The sequence below is a fragment of the Diorhabda sublineata genome, chromosome 5, assembly GCF_026230105.1.
Source record: "Diorhabda sublineata isolate icDioSubl1.1 chromosome 5, icDioSubl1.1, whole genome shotgun sequence".
Taxonomy (NCBI): domain Eukaryota; kingdom Metazoa; phylum Arthropoda; class Insecta; order Coleoptera; family Chrysomelidae; genus Diorhabda; species Diorhabda sublineata.
The window spans coordinates 4,872,309-4,887,924 of record NC_079478.1 but is presented as its reverse complement, the minus strand read 5'-3'; the positions used below and the strand labels follow the sequence as shown (position 1 = coordinate 4,887,924).

Below are 15,616 nucleotides of genomic sequence, written 5' to 3'. Positions count from 1 at the left end.
AGGAAAATCTAAGTTTATAGTTCCAAACTGTGAGTTCGCGCGATCAACCATGCGTCAAATTAAAATGCTAAGAAAACATTTTATTATGAACTCTTAGAACGATTTATCAGGTATGGCTTTTATCTAGATATTTCCCACATCTCTAATAATTCCAGCTTTCCTATGTTATTATTTGAAAGCTCAAGATACAACAAGGAAATATCGACAAAATTTTTGGTCTAGTACCCAAATAAATTGAAAAAATTGTGTTATTACTACAGAATTTTGTTGAAATGCGCGAGCTACCTTAAAGGAATGAAAAAAAATTCGGGTGACCATAATAGAATCTAGGCCTGGGTATCATGGCATAATAAGAGCAACGAAAGGGCAGACAAAAGTGTCAAATAGACTGAGTCAAAGCCATTCTTTGAATCAGAGTCATTGCAAAATAAATAACTTAAGCTGGTGAAGATTAACTGTAGGTTATGGTAGAGGAATTAAATGAATTAAAGATAAGTGAAACAATCAACAAAATTTACGTCAGATTAAAAAGAGACAATAAAAAAGTTAAAACTGTTGTGTGGTAGAAATTTTAAAATGCTGTAGAATAGGGACCTCCGTAAAATAAATCGTATCATAAAGACATGAACGTAAATTATTTCAAAGTGTACTTTAGTTCATATTGCAAGGTATCAGTTTATCATTGTAATGGATAAGGCTTCCTATCATAGCGAACTTTTCCCATTTCAAAAAAGCGAAATGTGACAATCGCGTCGTGAAAAGCGGATCATAAGATTAATTATTATTATTGTGTTATAAACAGTTTTTTGTTGTTTTGCTGTTTTGTTGTCCAATAAAACGTAGACATTTTTAGTTTGCTACAATATATTTAGTAGGTACTTCACATGTATATTGTACGTATAGAGTTCTCTTAACATTCTGTAAGATATGTTTACTCGGAGTACAAGGCCGTGAACGATATGACATAAATACTATCAGTTATTGTTTTGTTTATATTACATTTATCAATAATAAACGCTCACCAAAATGCTCTTAGTATTTAAACAAGATAAGTCATTAGATACGCTGTATCAACTACTCTAAAAACGGAAATATATTTTATCTAAATTACCAATTGGGGGGTTTTCCAGATAAGCCCGTTAATTGAGTTATAGGAAATATTTACAAAAATTATATAAAATTGTCAGGATCCTAAGCGTATGTAATATAAGCTGAAAAGATTGAAAATAGAAAATTATGGAGACGAAAAAAATTCTTCTTACCAACAAAGCCCAAGCGTTTATGTCTTTTTATAAATGACAGTTTTATTGTTTCTATATATGTGAAACATACATTTCTTGTTTTTGTCTGTATTTTATGTGAATGTATTTTTGGAGTTTACTCCTTAAGAATCGATTTGCATATATAAGGGGCCCGGTATGAGAAAAATGTGAGGAGTAAAATCTATCCATGAATGACCTCGTTACGTTTTTGGTGCGCGCCCTATGATGCGCAACTTTCTAATTTGTCAGTGTCAACATACTTATATTGCTGTTTTTATTATAAATATCAATAATTAATATTGTTATTGAGACGTTTTAATTTTTATCATTGTGTTCCGCTAAAGTGAACTGAAAGTGTTTTCAAATAACTATGGCAGAAAGAGGTGTAGATGATATTGCCGGAACATCTAACAAACACGTGGTTGCAAGGTACGTTATAATTCATGTATTATATGTATGAGCATGTGCAATTTGTATTTATTAAATATTTTAATAATTATCGATGTAGTTCATATAAATATATATTTGAAAACAACACATAAAATTAGATAATCAACCCAATATGAATTATCGAGATTATTGACTATTGTAAAAAGTTTAATGTAAAATATTTCGTCGATTAGTTATAATAAATGTATATGAAATGAATAAATATATATTTATATGTATATATTATTTTCATTGATTAACAAATTTGCCCTTTTATACAGTATCAATCTTTTTTAAGTTAAATAAACTCTTTTTGCGTCTGGTTAGACTATCAAACTTAAGGAGTAAACTCCAGTCGTGCTTCGGAGCTGACACACACAATTTTTTTTCAATACTTTATAATCTTCTAGATATCGAGATGTCGTAAATGGCGTTCTTCAGTTTTTGGGTGTTTTAGATCATTAAAAAAAGAGCCAAATTTAAAGGGATTCTTCATCCAAAAACATACTTTTTGTATTGAATTGTAAATAGGTTCCAGTAGAAATTTTTACAAATATAATATGCAATTTTGAAACAGTTAAATGCACAAAAATTCTGATGTAATCAAAGATTTCGTATATATTGTTTTGCTTACAGTAGTGAGAAGTACTGCATTCGAAAAAAAGACATTATAGAGCAACGCCAGTATCGTTATTTCATAGCTACACCTCGTATTTCCAAAATGATATTAAGCTTTGACAATGGCATTTCAAATTAGGTCAAATCTGTGACACATATTTTGATATTACGCCACGTGGACTTTTGTTCGTTTTTTCTAATCCCCACGACAGATGTGTACGTGTATAAATGAGTAAAATCATATGGGCCACCGGTATAAACGTGTTGAATTCAATTAACACACATTTCAAATAATTTAAATATTTACTTTTAATTGTTAGCTGACAATAGATGTGTAACTTTTTGTTTTCGGATTAGAATTAGATATTTTTACTACGCCAAGTTCGTAGTGTCAAATGGAATTGTTACTTTAACAATACGTCTAGAGGTTAACAGACATTATTTTCTATTTTTGTTATTCAAACGAGATAAATTTTGAAACACAAATTGACAGCAAATGCAAGGTAGTTGAATAAATTAAATTTCATACAATATACCATGACGCGGTATACCCATGCTTCCAAAATTGAGCCAAATACCAAATGTTTTGAAACAACACAAAATCAACTTTCTAGTGGAAGTTCTAACCCTTTGAAAGTGTGCACAAATCTGTTTCCCAGGATCACTTAAAAGTAGATATTCGAAAAACAGAAAAACAAAAAACTTGAAAAGAAAACTCAAATAAATGACCTAAGTAGAAGTAAACCTACTAGACACTGCATAACATCTCGTGGGAATCAAAATGAAAATACTGTTGATTGCTGATTTAATGAAGAAACATCAGAGCAAAAACACTCTACGAGTCATATTTTGGTGCTACCAGAGAAACAACAATATAAAACAAAATCGCCAAAATGGAAGATGTTGTAAAATGGACCAGAGGTTGAGAAAGAGAAAAGAGACTGAATGGGTCATGTGACTAGAAGATCATTTTCACGGAATTATTACCAAAGCCTCCTAGCAGACCACCGAAGTGAGAGTACGAAAGTTAAACTCCCTGAAATGAGGCAAATTTATTCTTTGACGAGAGTTATATTTCAAATCAAGCTTTTTCCTTAAAGGTATTTTTTTTTTAGTTGAAACGTAATGCTTATTTGACACTTAAACTCTAGCAAACAAATTATAGTAGATAATGGGCTCAAAAGTTGTCAGTTATCTATGGGAAGTTGGATTTTAAGGCAAAAAACATATAAATTTTATATGTGTCAGATTGGGGACAAATATACACAATACAGTTGAAATTTATGAATAGATGGTCCAAACATATGTATACCGAATATGCTGGCCAATAAAATATTAATTGAATTGTGGGTGCAGGCTCCGAATGTATTCAAATGATTCAACATGCGATTGAAGTTCCTGTACTGACCTGTTTGTTTTTTGTGATAGTAAAAATTATTCACAGTTTTTCAAACCATTATGATACCCTAGAACATTTTTTGTTTTCATTTTATAAAAAAATAAAGCCATTCTCGAAAATATTCATCTATCTGTTTTATTTCTGATAAATAGCTGTTTCTATTTTTTTAGAATTTGAGTTATCATTGATGTCATTTGGCATCCTGAGTATTATTTGTCTCAAAGTAATGCTACTCTATTTCCTATATAGTGCTTAAGCTGTACCTCTTCATATCTATGTTTGTTTATATGGTATTGCAAACTGAAGAATTTAAATACAATCTAATTCTCAGAACAATTCATTGATATTGAATTTAAACAATCATCATTTCCGTTCGTGATAATAGTAATTAAAATTAATGCGTATAGCACAAAATTAGATAACAATAATAGCAGTAAAATCTAATACCTTGCTCCAGTTCTGCCAATCGAAAGATAAACATCCTGCGATTTCTAATACTATTAATAAATTTAATTGGTGTAAACTGTTGTATTAATTTACAATTTCCAATTGCAGCAAGTGCAATCAAATGAAGCAGAGGCGTGGAAAATAACACTACAAATTAGTGGATAAACTTTTTAAGATATACGCGAATTAAACTTTTGGCGACTGTTATCTTCCAATAATAAATCCACCATTTTTATTTATCAAATGTTTTATTGAGAAGCACATTAGATACAAAAAGTTTCATCCTGATTCAGGTTGATTTTATTTTTTCTAAAGACAACATTAACATTTTTAAGACTTTTTCTATTATTTCAAATTTGTATCAACATTCATAACTTCATGTTTTTAGTTGTCCCGTGAGGAAATAATGAGAAACAGCATGAACCATATTCAAGCTATCTCCAACGTCTATCTTTGTCTATCTAATTGTTCAGGTTATTTCTAGACAAGGTATGGATTCAAAAATTTATTCAATGGTGCGATTTGTCAATATTCTTTTTGCAATCAAGAGTTCCATGCTGTATGAACTTCCTGGAAGGCTTCAACGCTGATGTTCTTCAGACTCTTTTGTTGTCCAGGGCCTCCAAATGTGGAGAAGGTGCTTTTTCATAGTAGGGCATCCAAAAATCCTCGATCACCGCAGACATTCGGCGTGACGTTTTTCCGGCCATCCCGAAACATCTTGTAACACTTTTGCCATTGGGATTTCGAGAGATAATCATTTCCAAACGCCTCCTGAAGCATTAAGAAAGTCTGTTAAGTTTGTTCGATTGTTTTTTCCATCTGGATTTGAACCGCGCTCCTAGAGAGTGCGTACTGTCACTCCAGGAGCTCGGAGCTCGCTGTAGCTCGGTCCGTTCTGTTGCCAAGACCCCCCTCTACCTCTACGCACAGTCGATTCGGAAAAAAAGTAATATTTGTTTTGGAAAATGTTGAAATCTACTGAGTTAACAAAGAATAAAAAGAAAATAATCGTTTATAAACAACAATCTAGCCAAAGATGAATAATTTGAACAGTATAAAAAATCAATGGAAAAATTAGGCACCTACGTGCAATATAAAATCATCAAATATTTTTCTAAATTTAATGCTGCAAGGAATAAGAAAATTTTAAAAATATTCCACGAAAAATTATTTTTTAATACAATAAAATGGATTTCTGGAGGGTACCCGTGTATAATTAGTGGAAATTAACCGAAGGGGAATCCCTGCGGCTTGCCCCGTTCTGAATTTGATAAAATTGTTATTTACTAAATGATTAGCGTGTTTACTGTATACCCATTTGGAGATAATTACAATGACTGATTCATATTTGCCAAAATAACATCAAATTTCCGTTACAGAAATCAATATATGATAAAAAAACGAGACTAGAGTCGAAAAGCAAATTATATAAAATATATGATGTGATTCTATGTTAATAAATGTATAATGATCGCGTGAAACGCTATATTTTACATGTGATTCGAAGAAATTAATGAGAAATATTCAGGGCCGGATTCAGCTAGGGACTTGGGGGGGCTATAGCCCCGGGCCCCAGGTCCAAGAGGGCCCCATCATTTGGAAATCATTCTGTATTTTTTGATGTGTTGATACCACAAATCTAACGTATTGATATTATTTTGTGAATTTTTCCGGGTTTTCGAATTCCTTAAGGAGGCCCCGTCATTATTTTAGCTCCGGGCCTTGTAATTCTTAATCCGGCCCTGGAAATATTATGAAACAAGTTGTGTCATATCAAAACTACGAAAAATTAACCACAAAACTAACAAAAAAATATAAATTCCACCCGTTGCAGATTCTTTTAATGAATTTTGGAAAATATTAAATATTTTTGGGCATATAAATAATGTAATAGGTATTTCAAAAATGGTTTGGGAAACTAACAAAACAGATGTTCTCACACAATTCGGGTCACCGAAACTCTTTTGTGGAATCAGCACAGATAAATAATATTGGAAGATCTTAAAGAAAAAAAAAAGGGATGAAGAAAATATTCAATAACTGGGATAAGCGATATCACAATTAGGCCATGGGAAATATGTAGTTCGAATTTCAGCAGATGTCCCAACAAACCATTGTCACTTGAAGAAATACTCCAAGATAATTTAACGACATTTTCGTCAGAGTAAACATTTCCAAGAAATTTAAACTGGTGTAAAAAGACGATGGCAGATTCTGTTGGTTTGGCCAGGATTAGGGACATATTTATGCGGAACATGGAGGTTTCACGACTTGACCCTGATATAGGAAAACTTTCTTCTACAGAACATGGATTATAAAGGAAATATCTATTTATATACTTGCTAAATGCAAGACACAACTGACTTTTGCCATATATGAGAGCACGATAGCGAATCCAGTCAATGCCTTCAAATATATCATTTGTAATTCGTTAAAAAAAGTTTTCAGTCGTTTCCACCTTGTACTCAAATTTTTCCTCCTCTTCTTTTTTGAGGTCTTCCTTTTTTTCTTTTTCCTGGCATTTCACTTTCCCAAATGTTCTTCACGTGGTACTGTGTTATCCTTTGTAGGTGTTCCCAGCATTCTAATCGTTACCTTTATATGGATTCTTGTATGGGTTCAACTTAAATCTTCTCTCATATGTAAGTTTTTAAGTATCATGTTTAGTTATTCCGTTCTAGGTATTTCATTTCTGCTGCTCTAATTTTGCTTGTTTCTTCGGAGATTTCTTCTTTGGTTATCAGCCTCTTGATATAGATGCCTTTAAATCCATTGAAGGATTTTTTTTCTATAATAGTTACCTGCTATTTTGTATTCTAACGTATTATTTTTGGTCTTCGGTTTTCGACTATGTCCAAATAATTTGAAGACCTAATAGTTTTAGAGACAATTCTCTACACAACATACACTGTAACAATAATCAAAATTCGTTGTTAATAAACTATTAATCGTGTCAAGAAACTTGGTTTAAATCACAATTTTCTTATTTGACTGATAAGTACATTACAATTTATATCCAATCATCAAAATATTTACGAAATAAAATTCCTAGTTTAATGGCCAATATATATTTCAAAATGGGTAATAAAAAAGTTCATTTTATAAGCGATAAATATGTTAGAAATAGTGAAAATAAAACCAAAACTTACAGACTGAATATGACTCCGATTGTCTTAGTAACAATCCCCATATCAAAAAAAAACTGCTAACAGCAAATAAATACAAAAGTATCCATCGTTATTTCACGAATATCGTTTCTTATAATCACTTAAGAACACAAATCAACCGATTATTATTTTTTGATTTGTTAAACATCAAAAATCATAACGCACTGTTTTGTTTATATCCGATATGTTTGTATCTGCTATCGGAACGTTTACTAAACGGAGGCTTACGCTTAGTCAACCCATGCTCGTGGTTACACGGCACGTTCTGATCCTAGTCGATTTCAGTTCGACAAGTTGAACTTCAAGCGTGAGGAATCGTGAAGGTGGACGACGGAAACAAATGAACCAACTACCCGCCGGGTTGGGTGGGGAACATTTGAACTATCATTATCTCGAAACGATAAACGCGATTTTTGGTCTAATTTCCTTCAGTTTATTTTGTGATTATTAATGTATTTAGAATATACAAGATGATTTATAAATTGAATTGTAATAATTACACAAAATAATTATATTTTCAATAACTACAATGGGTTTAAGCGAATACAAGATAATGACTTGAAAATTGGGAAGGACAGACGATAAACTTATCGTTAAAAATCTACTAAGGCCAGTTTTCAAGACACATACTCTTAACTAAGTTGGAATTTCTGGAACCGTTGGCGATATTTATATTAAATACAATGTTCACACCAACACTCACAATTACACTGTCTGACGCGCGTTTCGATAACCAAGTTATCGTCTTCAGAGACTGAAGAAACTTTTATTCAGAATTTGGTATGAAATCAAGAAGATTGAACAATTGTTTGTTATTTATGATTTGTAAAGATCATCAGCCTTTCCCAATAGTCGAAAATAAAGGTTTCAAAAATCTTATGAAGGCAGTTGCTGCTGAATGGACAATAAATCTAAGGTTGTTTCGGAAACTGTGTACGATAGAAGACATTACCTTGATAACAGATTCCTGATTCGTTAAATATGAAAATTTTTATATGTGTAACTTCATTTTAGCGTAAAATTTCATACTTTGATATCATTTCAGTATAGGAACGAAAGACATGCGTCACACTAAATTTTTGTTCTTAAGAACTCGCACTTTTTTTAATAGATGCGTGTTTTTTAATATCTAAAACACTTACAAATCTAACTTATATTAAAAAAATAGATGAATGAAAAACATATAGGTATTTATATATTTTTGTTCAATTTTTTTTTTGTATCGATGACTTTATAATCTGTTTTCTATATATCGAGATGTCTGTCCTACGTAAACGGCATAAGGTACTTGATATATAATATGACTTCTTCTATTCTTAGGTGTTCTAGATGAATCAATAGATATATTAAATCGAAAAAAAAATCGATGCTTTTTTTAGTCTTAATCACTGAAAGCATGTGATAAATCTCCCAATGAAATACGGAGTAGAGATCGACCACGAAAGAGTCAAAATCTAGAGCCAGGATGAGGAAAGATATCGAAGAAGGAAAGGGAGTTACATCTATTATGGAAAAAAGAAGAAAATTTTTATCTTTTATCGAAAAAAAAAATTGTTACAAAAGACCAATAAAAGCCCAATACTTTACCTCAATATAAATAATCAGAGTGAAGATATCAATTATTGGTAAGACAATTATTTTCGTTTCTCCCAACGTACTTTTAGAGAGGAATCTCAAAAAAGGAGCAAAAAAAATTTTGTGATCTAAAAATTTTTTGAATTTGTTGCCGTACCGGTATAATAGTTTGTTAATAAATTGCGAAAACCTATACAACTATAACATTATGAAAATATATTTTTATTTAGTGATCAGATTTATTCTCTGATATGAAATATGATATTTTAGGTAAAATTTTGTCGTAACAAAGAAAAATGTACAATCGTTTAAAAGGACAGTTTTATTAGGGTATAACAAACATAAAAGTCTTGAGTATTGTAGTTTATTTTATTGCAGTAATTCAATACTCACTACAATGTAAATACATCACTCTAACATCCCGACAAGGGTTCAAGTAGCACTTTTCTTCATATATTTCTTCATCGAAAACCGTTCAAAAACGGTAATCTTTATGTGCAGTTTTGAAAATGTTTCATATGTCTTTATAACCAGTAGTTCTTGGCTATCAAATTTCAAAAAGGTACCTCACGTTTCAATAAATAATATCGTCGTTGTTTATACAATTTAATCGAGGAGTTTCTAAAATTAAAAACAATTTCTATGGTATCTCTTCGAGGAGATAAAGTCCATTAGTTCGAATGCTTGAAAAATTACTTCTTCGTGTTCGAATTAACTTTTTTTCGTTTCTTGTATTAAGTATGATGCGTTCAGATTTTGAAAAATATCGAACTAGTTTCTTTACCAATGTGTTACCAGCACGGGTCTATAATTTAGGTAACTTCAACATCTAAATGTATAGCTGAAAATTACTACATCTGCGCCGCGGGCTATTAGTTTCATTTCACTTTTATAATCACAGGCTAAACTACCACTCGGTTATTATTCTAATTTGGGTATATATTACTCAGAATTATTTTCAAATAATAATTAATTCAATGGCAGTCCGATATTTTTCGACCACAATTCCGAGATATAAAATACTTTTCATCAATTACCGTGTAAGTATCAAAGTCTTTGAGAAATATAAAATCTTAGATTAAAAATTAGTTATAATACTTTCTCATGACGTAGAGCTTATTCCCCGTTCTGAAAAACAAAAAAAGAAAGAAACCGCGTGTACAGTTATGATTTGAAAGTAAATACGATCTAAACTTCGCTTCTATTTAAAATAATTCTCTGTTCGAAGTTACATTATAATTTTAAAGTTTAAATATTTAATAGGCGCAGTCCGTAGGATACACGTTAAAATCGATAACAACAATTGTAACAGAAGTAAACAAGTTTTTATATATTATGTGCGTGTAAACCAACTCATGGAAGGGAAACACGAAAATGGACCGACAAAGTAGAATCATAGAGTTGACGTCTCTAAATAAATAAATTATCGGTTAGTTACAAGTCAAATTTCAAATCGTTTCCATGGAGAATTCGTGTCCATAACAAATAGAAAACTGAAGAAAAAAGCATTGAATAAAGCACATATGTGATACCAAGTTGGTATATTTTAAAATGTCTTCAATGGTCTATCTTTTTCACAGGTTGCCTTTTTTTACAATCGTACAATAGATGGCGATAATGAGTTATGGCACCTCTGTATTTGTGAACGTTTGTTGTTGCAAAGCCAGTGGCAATTTAGAAATTGACTGCAGCTTTTGGTAACCAAGCACCATAGAAAAGACTGTTTACAGTTGGTTTGCATAATTTCGTCATTGTTGTGCGTCTCACAGAGATGAATGTCGAGAAGTTCGGTTTAAATCGGTTGTCATTCATTGATGTTGTGCCCAACACTATTGAAGAGGCGTCTCTTAGGATATCGATACAATCGATTTCGCAGGAACATTTAGGTGTGAGAAAGATATGTTCCAGATAGATTCCGCATGCCAGGTTCCATAAGCATGTTAATCAACTGGATATTTGAAGGAGAACATCAAATTAATGTTTTATTGTCCATATTTGATCTTTCTGTGCGCGGACAGCGATTTTCATTACTTCAAGAAACTGTTGAGCTTATGCAACAATGTATAGACCTTAAGGTCGAATAATTTGTTCGTTTCCGTTTCAGTTAGCCTTTAAAATAACAAGCAATTTGTGATATTATAATTTTTAAAATGAATTTATCATTCTACGAGTTAATTCCACTGAAATGGTTAGTATACAGAATACTCAATAAAATGTATCTAGTCGTTTCAAACATACCCTACATGTTTTCTTTTAATCTTCGAATATATTCTTTTCTGTACACACATAGAACGCTGCTAAATTCCTGGAAAAACCCAAATCACCCTTATTCGACCTATTTCAGAAAAATTTCAAATATAAAATTTCAAACTTGGAATTCTCCGAGTAATAAGAACACCCATTCATCCTTCGAGACACGTGTAACGCCCTCGAAATCCTTTAACAACGAAAAAATACTTATGACTTGTTAAAGGTACAAAATACCCATACGCCCTTCGCATATATTCCCATGCATCGGCATTCTTATGTCCTGCGGCATCAAAGGATGTATGTATCACATATTCCACCAAAAGTATGAAACTATAAAAATCATTAAATTTATTTTTTCTGCGTATAATTAGAGTTATTGATTTGATATTGATCGATTTAAATTTTTATTAGTAGGGTATCCATAAAGTGGACTGAAAAACCAGTTAAGTGTGTTACAATTTATTGTCAAGTTCTATTTATAGTGTGCTAATTGATTGTAACGTTTTTATATTAAATTTTTTTCTTATTTTCTTAATTATTTTGGTGCAGTAGTTACTTTTGTTGTATATTCACTTTCAATATCAAAAGGAATTAATTTCGAAATTCCCCACTATTGTCAAACGTTCTTATAGTAATGACTGTAATCAATTTTGGTTCCTGATTTGCCTAGATAAGTAAGCTTATGTTATCTGTAACATATACAGTGTATATCTACTTCTGCATGGTCCAAAAGTTAAAATGCAACCATGAGATATCAATTTTTTGAAGCAGTATACGAGGTTTGCCAAAAAATTTGAATTTTGCACAAGAGTAAAGTATCTTTATTTTTTACAATTCAGAAAACTATTATAAAGTTGTTTTCAATTAAAAGTTATAATCAAATATGCAATTAAAGCCATTTATTATGACAATTTAGGTTTTATGATTATTTACTGATCATTCAGTTTTAGTTATACTGGCGGGATAAAATTTAACGCAGTCTAGGATGTCCTGACTGTGTGACAATGAATGTCAGAATGAGTTGTTTATATAATTACAATAAAAATGGCAAATTTTCTAAATCGTGAAGAAAAAATAGAACTTGTGTTAATTGTTAGAGACAATTACAAAACACATAGAGAGACGGCAAATATTTTTAATAATATACATCCGCATAGAAATATTAGGCATTCAATTTGTACACACGTTACTACCAAGGAATTATGATAGTCGTTTTGAATTCTGCGCTCTGATCCAAGGAAAGTTGGATGAAGACCCGTTTTTTACAAGAACTATAATATTTTCTTCAAACGGATCTTCCTAATCACAAAATTGTCGCTAGTGGTCTAACAGTAATCCAAACTTTGTAATAAAAACTCGGAACCAATATTCTTTTAAAATGAACGTATGGTATGGTGTGTACAAAAAAATTAGTTGGACCTTTTAGTTACAATAACGTATGATAATTTGGTTGTGCTTCCATCCATAGTACATTGAAAATATGTTTAATGGGAAGGTGATTCACAGGTATTCAGATATATTTTGCCTCCTAGGTCTGCTGATTTGCCTCCCAGGTCTGCTGATTTGCCTCCTAGGTCTGCTGATTTGCCTCCTAGGTCTGCTGATTTGCCTCCCAGGTCTGCTGATTTGCCTCCCAGGTCTGCTGATTTGACTCCGCTTGATTTTTTTATGGGGTTACTTAAAACAGCAGGTTTATAAGCGAGGACCATTTGATGACGTAGACCAAAATGATTCCAAATATGATACGAAAAGTAATACAAGAGTGTGACAAAAGAATCATTAAATGTTTACAAAGAGAAGGTGGATACGTCGAAGCTTTGTGCATTCATCACGTATGTAAATTGCAAGGTTGTTCAAAAACAGTAATAAATAGAAAGTTTATAATATTTTGAACAGGTAAGAGAGATAAATTGTATCCAGCCAGAATAATTAATAGGGAATGATTAGTAAATAATCACAAAACCTGAATTTTCACAATAAATAACTGTAATGGCATATTTGAATATAACTTTTAATTCAAAACAATTTTACTTTATAACATTCTCTGTATTGTGAAAAATAAAGATAAATTTTTTGACAAACCTCGTATATTGCTTCAAAAAATTGATATCTCATGGTTGCATTTTAACTTTTGGACCATGCAGAACTTTTTATCAAGAATAACTTTTTTTCATAAAACCACTAATAAAAAAGTTTTCCATATGATTCCAACTTAACTAGACCCACTGTATAAGTATAGAATTTTTTGTATTCATTGTTTTTAGGTAAGCAGTTAGTGTGAATCTAGTTCCTTTTTGTTTTTCTAAATAAATATACCATTGTTGAAACCCTTTATATTGTTATCTGCAATTAATGAATGTTCTTTTGAAATTTTGCTCAAGATAAATCAATGGTAATTGTTTGAATGGTATTACTCCACCTTTTTCTTTACGTGTATATATGACTTATAATCGCATTCATGGATTTCAAGAAATTTTAGATAAGAAAACAGTGAAAAAGTTAATATTGATTATTTACCCCATCTGACAACCAGTTATACCTATATTTATATAATGCTCTCTATTGGGCAAACAGTAACATTTTTAAAAATTTTATCCCAATAGTTTTGGCACGAAATATTTAACCTTAACCTATAATAAGTATCTTAAATAAACTTTTCTTATTTACCATAATTAGAGGCTTAGTAATCTAAACTAAATGGAGGGGCCCATGTTTCTCAATTAGGAGTAATTTTCTAGAAACATATCTCATTAGCTATTGGACGATTTGAACATATTTTTCACGTATTCTTCTAAAAATTATATGCCGTAAAAGTGCCCAAAAATGTTCAATTAGACGGGCCTGAGGTGAATTAGGAGAAATATCTGGTTTTGGTACAAAATGTAGGTTATTTAGAAATAGCCAATAGTCCTAGCAAAATGGCAAAACGCTAAATCCAGCCAAAACATTATATCGTCTCCAGCGTGATTTCCATGTACAAAATCAACAAATCACATAAGGTCTGGATATTCCTATTGTCGAAATCGCAATCCAGAACTTTATTGACGAATAATTTAATGACGAAATTAGCAAAATGTATGCTCCTTAATTGAAAACAGCATCTTAGTATCCATGCTAATTGGTTTGGGATATATTTAGGTCACGTCCGGTATCTTTGACCTCTTGGAAGTATGGAATTCATCCGCCAAGTTTCTTGCGGAAACCTCGACTCTGTTTTTTGCTCTTCTTAACAGTATTTCTGATCTTCCTCGGGTAAAAATTCATGGTTTTTAATTTTTTTGGAGATTCCTATATGGTATTCCTTCCTATTTTCATTTATGGAACGTTAAATGCTTAAGCGTGAAATATTTTGGTTTTTAAAAATACGTACTGCCAGTTTTAGAGATCTGTCTAACCAAATGATAAATGCTTCTTCTTACATCCAATGCAGAAGACATTTTAATGCATAAACACAAACAGAACTAATTCAACCTATTTTTAATCTCCTAATTTTTGTTATTTGATAAAATGTCACCGTTAGTCCGATATAGACCATATCAATACAAATAACTCACCTCTGCCCTTGTATATACTTTACTTAGGGTCAAATTCAATTTACTAAAGAAGAGCTTCAAGACGGGGACTATATGGAGGTAAAAGTAGTCAAAGTGTTTACTTTTAAACATTATGAAACATTTACAATTCTACAAATGCCACACAAAGCCGTAAGCATTAACTGTTGGTGGAATTATGTGGGGATATCATATTAAATGCGAAATCGATCATCGATACGACCTTAAGGGTTTAGTTTATTCAGGTAGATAATTCACCTATTCGCCTTTACCGTTAGGTTCTATTTATCTGTAAACGTTAGAAAACTTGAAAATTAGAAAAAATCCTCAGGTACCACCTGTCGATTCTGTTAACGTTTTTATCGATTAAAACAGAAAAAATTAATTGCATGGAACATGAAAAAATATAAGCTATCAAAAATTGGTTTTAATAATTTGAAACTTCTATACAACGTCTGCCACATGAATTCTCGAAATTTTCGCTTTTTCTTTTTACATGAAATAATCACTAGGATGAATATGAGAACTTTTATACGAGAGCTGCTACTTAAGTTTTGAGACAAATAACAACAAATATTTATAATTGGAAATGATTTTAGTTTAGTTTAGTTTTTCAAAATATTCTTCATTTAGATCAACACACATGTGTATGAATCAATTTTTTCCATTCCTATTGATGTACCTCCAAAACATTTGAAAGCCTCAACCACTTCATCAGGTGTAGAAAAACGTTGATTTCGTAATTTATTTTTGAAAATTGTGTTCAGCGACGAAGTTCATTTCTGATTGAAAGGATACGTCAACAAGCAAAATTGCCGCATCTGGAGTGAAGACCAATCAGAAGCATTGCAAGAACTACCAATGCATCCTGAAAAAGTCATTGTTTGGTGTGGATTATGGGCCGTTGGTATCATC

General features: G+C 31.4%; 1 protein-coding gene and 1 long non-coding RNA gene across 4 annotated transcripts in view; both read right to left on the bottom strand.

The window, feature by feature from the left end:
• The window catches only part of LOC130444203 (E3 ubiquitin-protein ligase HECW2-like), a 164,280-nt gene that overhangs the window by 25,894 nt on the left and 122,770 nt on the right, over positions 1–15,616 (bottom strand). The window lies entirely within an intron of this gene.
• LOC130444205 (uncharacterized) lies at positions 4,385–7,361 on the bottom strand. The gene is made up of 2 exons (XR_008909926.1): positions 7,308–7,361; positions 4,385–4,929 (listed from the first exon to the last, which is right to left on the bottom strand). It is a non-coding gene; the product is annotated as an uncharacterized LOC130444205 (long non-coding RNA).